At 34.0% G+C, this 9570-nt stretch overlaps 1 long non-coding RNA gene across 1 annotated transcript in view; it reads right to left on the bottom strand.

The window, feature by feature from the left end:
- Positions 1-5989: 5989 nt before the first annotated feature.
- The window catches only part of LOC309393322, a 143434-nt gene continuing 139853 nt past the window's right edge, over positions 5990-9570 (bottom strand). Inside the window, exon 3 of the long non-coding RNA XR_014175567.1 lies at positions 5990-7137. This is a non-coding gene — a long non-coding RNA (uncharacterized lncRNA). The remainder of the gene's footprint in view (positions 7138-9570) is intronic.

Genomic DNA, 9570 nt, shown 5'->3' with positions numbered 1-9570 from the left:
CACAATAGAAATTATGTAACATAGCATATTACAGTTGCTATTTTGTCAATTTAAACATATATATATATATATATATATATATATATATATATATATATATATATATATATATATATATATATATATATATATATATATATATATACAGTATATATATTCAGAATGATATAAGCATTTATTTATTTTTATAACTAACCTATATTAACTATGCTATTAAAGATTAATTAAATTAATGTAACTATGCTAAATTAAAGATTGTGTCAGAATATAAATGAATACTCTGTTTCTTTCATCAAGGAAATCTCATTAATATATAAAGTCAGCTGAATTAATAGTGTGCTTAAGAGACATAGTAAAAATTGTGACTTATGCTAAAATTAATTTACAACAAGAATAATAATTTGGGGGTGGAGGAGGAGGGGTACTGGGAGTTACTACATGCTGAGGTATGTTTATGTGGGGGGAAATTCTATTAAAAATTAAACTATGAACAAATTCTTAGTGTTTCTGTAAAGTAAGAAACCAGTTTACTTTCAGATACGAATTCGATATCTACATTTGGTTATTTGTCTGATACCTTTGGTGTTTTTACTGTCACAATGCTTACATACAAGGAAGGAATGCAATATGTTTTTCAACAACAGATAAAATGAAATGGCAAAAATGAACTTTAAGGACTTGGAAAAACAATATTTCTAGACATTGTTTTGATGTGTTTCCAAATTTAACAACAATTATTAATTAAGTCTTACACATCTGTGAAAATTTATTATCAAAAAACCTTCTGAATTTAATAGAACTTTATGAAATTTCTTCATTCATAAAATGAATGCCTTCATTTGTAAAGGAAGATCCACCCATAAGGAATTCACATACTCAGAATCCATTTATTTCATCAAAAGATAATTTAAATTAAACTGCTATTTTACAAGAAAAATTATTGGACTCAGCTACTGATAAAGGAATAAAGATGAATTATTGAAATATAGCATCACTTGTCTCATTTTAGATAAAAGTTAAAAATAAATATCCTGAGCTGGCTAAAACTGCTTTAAAATCTCTTAAACATAATTTATGAAATTACTAGAGCCATCTTAGATATACATTATCCCCTACAAGTAAATTGTCACCAATTCAACCTAGATTAGATAAATTAAGAAACTAGAAGCAATCTCACTTGTCACATTAAAATATTAATTCAATATTACTTTATTAAATTATTCCATTGCATTAAATTATTAAAGTTAATATTGTTATTAATTATTAAATATTGATATACACACTGTTCAAACAAAGTGTGCATATAGACATCTACTATATGGAATCACTATTTCTCTCACTACTGTACATTTGGTTTAGTTACAAATACAAAACAATAAAAAGCTGCAACTGTAATAGTGATTTTGTATATTAGCAATTATTTTTCCTACATTAGTCTTGTTCTAATTATATTTGTTGAAATGTAATTTTATGTATGTTGAAGCTAATAATTAATTGCATTTAGTATGTATTTTTTTAAAAAATGTCACTTTTCTAATAATTCATTTTTATTGTATATTACAAACGTTTGGTCTTAAATTAAAAAAATTCCTAATCCTCCACTATAGCAATAAGAAGCACTGATTTAGAATATATTCAGACTTCTAACAATATCTGATCAATTTAATATAATAATTATTTATTGTTTTAATTTCATTTGATATATACCTGCTGCAATCAGACAAACTGTTTATGGAATATTTATTTCAAAAAACCATAAAATGTACCAGTGAAACAGAGAATTTAAAAAATCAATACACTATGATATAATAAAATATCCATTGTAAACAAATGAAATAAAAGACATAAAAAGGTCAACTATCCATAAAGCCAGCTCAGTAATATGGAAGATAAAAACAATATAATGTATTATCATCTATTTTTGCTAAGGAATGAATCACCTTGAAGTTTTAAGGATTAATAGTAGGGGTCAATTGGGGTGCAAACTCAGTTAACAGCTTTAACTGAATAAGCAACAAGTTAAACCCATTATAATTTGTTTCTTAGTCTAGTACACAAATATAAAATTACTGAAGTATCCATTGTACAGAATGTTGATGTTATTCTCTATAAAATATGATGTATTCTTTAACTAAGCTGCAAACTACAGTACTAGAGCAGTCTTTTCCTAAGTTTAATATGGACCATTTACACAATAAAATTGAGGACTGAGTTTATTTGCTGCCAATAATAATTGTATCTGTATAAGATCAGCATATGTTTGATTCAGTCTCATTGCATATGTGGAATTTTCCAAGCTCTTCCCAAAGTATTGTATGTATTTGTTATATATACTTAACATATATTTTTCTTAGTCAATCACATATCCACAAATAATAAATATTAAATGAATAATAGTAAAATATTGAAAGCACTTAGATATGCATTCCACTAACTATTGTAGGTTATCTCTTATTCAAGCACTCAAAATGCAGATGCAATACTTTCGTTGACTGGCTTAATAAATGCATTATAGAGGCAAATATACAATTTATTCTTAATAATGAATGGCTACAGCAATATAGCATTGAAGAGCAGCAGTTATGAGAAAATTGAGCAAAATACCCTGAAATAAAAAGCTGATATATTTTACACAGTTTCTTTTTTTTAAGAAAAAAATGAAAATCAAGTTTGCTAGGCTTACAAAATCACCAGAAACCTGTTAGAAAAAGACAGGAAATAGGGCCATGTATGCTATTTCATATGTATGAAACAGCATATGTGTTTTGTTTTGAGCTCAGAAAAGAACAGCTAATTCAAAATACTCCACCAGAATATTCTGACTTGTCTTTGTTTGTCTGTGTGTAGATGTAGATAGATATAGATATGGATATGGATATGGGTATAGGTATGGGTATGGGTAAGGGTAAGGGTATGGGTATGGGTATGGGTATGGCAGGGACGTGCGGTCAGGGGAGGCAGAGCCGCACCGTTCTCATCATGAAAATAAAAAAAAGGGAAAAGGGAAAAGGGAAAAGGCGCTGAGGAGCCTTCTGCACACGTGGTTGGGAATGGGAGCGCTCCGTGTTTCGCTTCATGTTGACTTAGGAAGGCGGGGAATGGGACATGCACAGGAGGGAGTCTGGAGGGATTGCGGAGGAGGGATCGCGCAGCGTGAGCCGCGGTCCCGCGGAGCACGCTCCGCGTTCCCCTTCATGTTGACTCAGGAGTCAGGAAGGAGAGGAATTCCCCTCCTTCCTGACTCCTGAGTCAACATGAAGGGGATCGCAAAGCGTGAGCCGCTGTCCCGCGGCTCACGCTGCACAATCCCTCCTCTGCAATCTCTCCAGCCTCCCTCCTGTGCACGTCCCATTCCCCACCTTCCTAACTCAGCGCGCTCCGCAGCCCCCTTCATGTTGACTTAGGAAGGCGAGGAATGGGACGTGCGCAGGAGGGAGGCTGACATGGTCCCATTCCCCTCCTTCCTGAGTCAACATGAAGGGGACCGCGGCTCACGCTGATGACATCACCAGCCTCACCAGCCATAAAGCTCACCGCACGTCACTGAGGTATGGGTATGGGTATGGGTAAGGGTATGGGTATGGGTATAGGTAAGGGTATGGGTATGGGTATGGGTAAGGGTAAGGGTATGGGTAAGGGTATGAGTATGGGTAAGGGTATAGATAGATATAGATATAGATATAGATGATATAGATGATATAGATATAGATATAGATATAGATATAGATATAGATATAGATATAGATATAGATATAGATATAGATATAGATATAGATATAGATATAGATATAGATATAGATATAGATATAGATATAATCATATTTTGGACATCTTATGCAAGATTTAGCTCTTGAGGCCAGGGATGGAGAAGAAAAAGAAGTTGATTTATAGCAACTCAATTAATACAAATTACAGGAGTCATAAATACACCACTGGCACATCTAAAACCCAAATTGTGGATTATCTTGGACAAGACTGAACTTTATATTTGTTAAGAGTCAACACCAACTTGATGGCACATAATCAATCAATCAATCTGACAGCCATACATAATAGGTCCAGCAGCATCAGAAGCAATATAGTGAGTCTAATCAAAGTTCAAGGGCGACAGGGAGGCAGAGAGGCAGGAGGTAGGGAGGCAGAAGGATGGATGGATGGATGGATGGATGGATGGATGGATGGATGGATGGATGGAAGGAAGGAAGGAAGGAAGGGAGGGAGGAAGGAAGGAAGTGAATGGAATGTTATTGGCTTGCACAGTTACAGTAATTATGAATCCAGGCAAAGTAATGCAAGAGTCCCAAACTAACCAAGGTTATGATTATACAGATTAGAAATATTAAATAGGAATGACAAAGAAAGCAATGTCAATCATACTGTGATTTTACAACTGTAGAATGTAGTACCTGATAACACTGTAGGCTGTAAAAATGCACTTCAAAATTCCATTTCACTAACAGGACTGCATAGCCTCTCCCAAGATATTTTGTATTTCTACCAAATATTAATTTTCTTTGTATCTACAAAATGTAAAAAAAAAAGAGATAAAAGATAAAAAGAATTGTTATGAGAAGTAAGTTAGAGAAGGAATGGGAATCTTATGTGTTTCTAAGATGCTACACTACAAGTCCCATGATTTTAATAATCTCTCATTATGATTAGTGGTGAAAGAAATGGGGTGTCACATCTAAAAGCTGTCCAACATATAAATAGATAAGACGTTAGCAAGAAATTTCAATGGATGTAAAAGTCAAGCTCAAAAGAAGACTCTACCAACTCGCAAGTCCAAACTCCTTTTTTTCCTTTTGCAACCTAGATAACACTGGGTAACAAATATTTCGTTTCCTGAACAATTTAGGGTGCATCTTATAGATTCTTGACTTCTAATTCCAAAAGTAACCTATAATTTAACCTGTCCCAAAAGTAACCTGAAAATTGCATGGAAAGCATTCAAAAATGTTACTGAGAATTATCTTGGCAACTACAAAGCACAAAACTACCTTCAGCCGGTTAACATTGCTTACAAGACCATGAAGTGCAACATGTCACTGAAGATTGATTTTCTGCATTCACACTTGGACTTCTTTCCCAAAAATCTACAAACACTCAGGAACAAACATAGTGAAAGCAGGACATTGCCAGAGGAAGGTTGGAAGTTCAGGACCCAAGTATGGTGTGACAGGGTGAACTCTCATTAGTTGCCTCAGTTCCTGCCAACCTGGCAGTTTGAACACATGTAAATGCAAGCAGATAAATAAGCAGCACTTCAATGGGAAGGTAACAGCATTGCATGTGTCTAAGCATATAGTCATGCCGGTCACATGGCCATGGAAGTGTCTTCAAATCACTCTGGCTTCCTCAGCTAAGAAACAGAGATAATTGCCCTCTGGAGTCGGCATGACTAGATAGGGGGAACCTTTACCATCACCTCTTATATAGTCATGGTCTCCACTGTACAACTATGTATAGGTTATATACCCATGATGGCGAAGAGGTGCACACAGTGCTGCATTGGTCAAAATTAGTTGATTCTTTATTTTTTAATAAAAAATTTATTTTCAAACACACAAAACATATAACATAAAAACCGCTTCAACTGCATACAGCGTGTCGATTGGTTACAAGGTCTTTCTGCGTCCTTTCCATAGTCATCACTTGAGCTTTATCAAAAATCACATATTGTCAATCAAATGTCTTTGTATACATTATTATTATACTTCATTTGTTTGATTATCACTATTGTTTCTCCATTTTAAACAAGGTATTTTAAATATGTATCCATTTATATTATAATGATTCATTATATCATCTTCAATATATCCAATAATAAAGAATTTTTTATATCCTATTGTAAGTCATTCTATTATTTTAGCATTGATAACATTCTCTAATAATTTTCAATTCCATGTTTTTTCCATTATTAGTATCATCAATCTCATATTGATGAGATTGATGAGATACAAATTGTTATAATTGTTAAACATCCATTAAACCCAGCTATTATTACATCCTTTTTATATGAGGCATATTAAATTTGAATTAAGTTTATATTATGGTGTTTCATTACACTGAAATCATCCAGTGATATTACATCTTTATATTCTATTCTATATATAATTATTTATCTTTTATAAAAAGACTTTTCAACATCATCTCCATCATCCTCACTTAGTTTGTATAAAATTTCATATTGACAATCTAGTATATATAAATGCTTTATTATCATTATTGATCATTTATTGGACTATAGCTATTATTACTTTGTCTTATACATGGTACTCAAAGTTTAACTACATTTAACTAAATTTTATTGTGACATTTCATTTCATCATCCTGTATCCTTCCAGAAATAGTGCAGTCCAATATCTCTTGCCATTTGTAGGACCTGTATTCTAAGTGTTTTCTTGCTAAATCTTATGTGGATTTCTCTTGACAACTTGTTCTTCATTGGATATCTTATAAGGATTCGAAACCCTCCATCTGTTCCTTTCATCAGCTTGACTTTTGTTATCACTGGTGCTTCTGCCGAAATTAGTCTAATTGCTTTTGCCAAATTTTCTCCCCTTTCTTCATCTATGTTTTGACATCTGAGATAGAGTTCCAGTTCATCAATCTCTCCTTTCCGTATTTCGCACTTATCATTTCCCTCCGCACTTGATTTTCTGTCAGTGTCAACAATTTTCTTATCACTTTCATATGTCTCTCTGATTTTTTGAACTCTGTCCTCAAATTTCATCATTGTTTTATAAGTATTCTCAACTTTTCCCTCTGTACTTTCTGTATTTTGATCTATAATTTCAAGTCTCTTTTCAATTCTCTCTGTGATTATTAAGACTTTTTAAATTTCTAACATATTTTTTTGCAATGTTAGTTTTTTTTCTTTTTCATATTGCGCCATTTTTCCAAAATATCCAAGGCTTTTGCTAGGTTTCAAACAAATTCAGTGAAGTTTTTCAGGTCAAAGCTTTCTCTTTCCTTCAAAGAAATACCTGTATAAACAAAACATTTTCCACTGACCTTTTCAGTAAACAAAGCCAATAGCTTTGTAATATCAGATGTTGCCAAGTTTCTAGCCTCTAAATGGCAGTGTTACATCGTTTCTCTCTGGTTTTGTCTCTCTTTTCTAAGCTCCGAACTCTGGAAGAGAAAAAAATGTTTAAATATTATGATTCGGCCAAGCCTTGCGAGGAAAGAGGCTTTTAATCCACAAATACAAAAAATAGGGAAAGTATAGAGGAAGAAGGGAAAAAAAGACCAGTCCAGTTTAAAAGTAAGAGGCTTTGGAAAAAGTCCATCCATAGAAAACAAAAAAATTAAAGCGGAAAAGATAACACGATAATTTTAAACCAGGGTTAATTTGCCGCTTGTTTCCTTCTGGCTTCAATTTTATTTTAACTCTAAGTCTTTTGGGTTTTCTCTTTTCTAATAATAAAGATTTTTCTCACCATTTTGACACACTCTCTCTCCTGTACTGCTTCCATTTCAGGGGCTTGTCCCAACCTTCTGCAGCCATGGCTGCTTCTCTTGTAGCTGGCAAAAAGAGCTTTCTCTGGATCAATCAGAGGCTTTGCGATGCCCCAGAGATCAGCAGGACATGCCCTTCTCTATCATCATTGCTTCAGAAATGTTAGATCCAAAAAAGATCATCCAGCAACAGAGATATCGACAGCAATCCTGGAGCCCCAAGATTGCATGTCGTGTCGTAGCGACATCAAGCCCCACCTCCCTTAGTTTGATTCTTTATTTTTACTTCCTCTGACTATTTTTTATGTGGCTGTCATCCTTATGCAGCTGGTGTCCCTGGAATTGCTCATACCCAGTTATCTTGTCTATAGTTGGCCCTCATGTACCACACCAGCATGGGGCCCACCTTTGATACTTGATTGACAAATCATGTGAACTCTTAGAGTATGCGTTCATCTTCTCCAAGATAATCATAAGCTTGGTGGTTGTTTTTTTTTTAATCTAAATCAGCCATTCTTTTAAAGTAGCAACTGAAATCTATCTGATAGATACTCTATGCTGTTTAGCTACTTTCCCCAAAGCTAAAGCTCACAAATTGTGCAAAAAAGCGGCAGAGGTGGGAAGAGAGATACCCACCCAGACTAAGAGAAGAATTGTTACAGAGATTTAGCTTCAAAAATAAAATGAATGCTAACATCAATGTGTGGGGAGGCCAATACAAGGGAAATGAGTGAAAAGCTCTTAAGTACCAGTGATTGAAAAACAGAGAAAAACATCATTTAAAGGCCTGTTAAATTGTCATTCTTTTCTTTTGATACTAGATTTCTTTTTGTTTTGTTGCGTGCAGCTGGTGGGATGATGACAAAGTGGCGTGCAATTATCTGAGTGACATTAGAATCCATCTGAAATGGACACTAAAGGAAGAACGCAGCGTCCCCCATCTGCAATTCCAGCTTTGCTTGGCACCAAACCAACTTTACAAATATACATTCCTTTTTTCTTCCCAGTAAATCCCATGGCCAATGAATGCTGCTATGGCAACGAAAGCCTGGAAAGACAGGGGGCTTGGATATAAACAGGGTTTTTTAAAAAAAATGTTCTGGAAGAATTGTACGGTAGAATCAAATAATACTGCAGGCCTGATGACATCCTACAGGTTTAGAAGAGCTCATTTATTTTCTCATCTCTCTCTCTCTCTCTCTCTCTCTCTCTCTCTCTCTCTCTCTCTCTCTCTCTCTCTCTCTCTCCCTTACATACACAGAGAACCACAGATTCACAATAACATAGAGATCTGCATCATCCTATGGAAACAGGCTTCTGATGTGTCAGTTTCCTAATTACAGTGTTAAGATTTTGTAATTAATTATTGTATAATTCATTCATGCAGGTACATTTGTTCCTAGTCATGCAAAGCTTCCCAAAATAGAGTTTCTAAAAGAGAAGACAAGTCATAATAAATGATAATGTTGCTGCCATTCTCTCCATTCACACCCAAATCAATTCCCCCCCCCCCCCCACAAATCAGCTCTATGCAAGAAATGTAAAAGTTATGTTCTTAGATTAGTGCATTAAATAGTTTATACTCATTTAGTAAATCATATATTCCATACTGCTATCTTAATAAGATGGGAAGCCATGCATGAAATGACTGCCAGGTTAATGACACAGACAAGCATGGGTGTCTTGTATTTGCATAAAAGAGTACCAAGTATGCTCCTAAATCCTTTAAATTAGTCATCAAATTTTAAATAGCTATTTAACTAAGTCTTTTGCTGAAAATCAGAAAAAAATAAGTAAAGCTCTTTTCCATTAAAGGAGATGAAGTGATGTAGAAGCAGACTGTTGAGTATTATTTCTTTCCCATTTACAAAGCTGAGAGCAATTTAATACTGTATGTTTATTTGTTTGTTTGTTTATTATATTTCTATTCTGCCTTTATTACTTAATAAGTAACTCAAGGCAGCAAATGTATATAATATCCCTTCCTCCTCCTCTACAAAAACAAAGATGTCATGTATATGTAGATGTGCATATATATCATGTATGTATATGTATATATCTACATGTACACATTAGTGATGGGTTGCCAATTTTTAACTACTGGTT

This window comes from Natrix helvetica, assembly GCF_964273705.1.
Source record: "Natrix helvetica genome assembly, chromosome: 5".
Classification (NCBI taxonomy): Eukaryota; Metazoa; Chordata; class Lepidosauria; order Squamata; family Natricidae; genus Natrix; species Natrix helvetica.
Note: the sequence above shows the minus strand (reverse complement) of the source record. Positions and strands in the feature narration are given on the sequence as shown.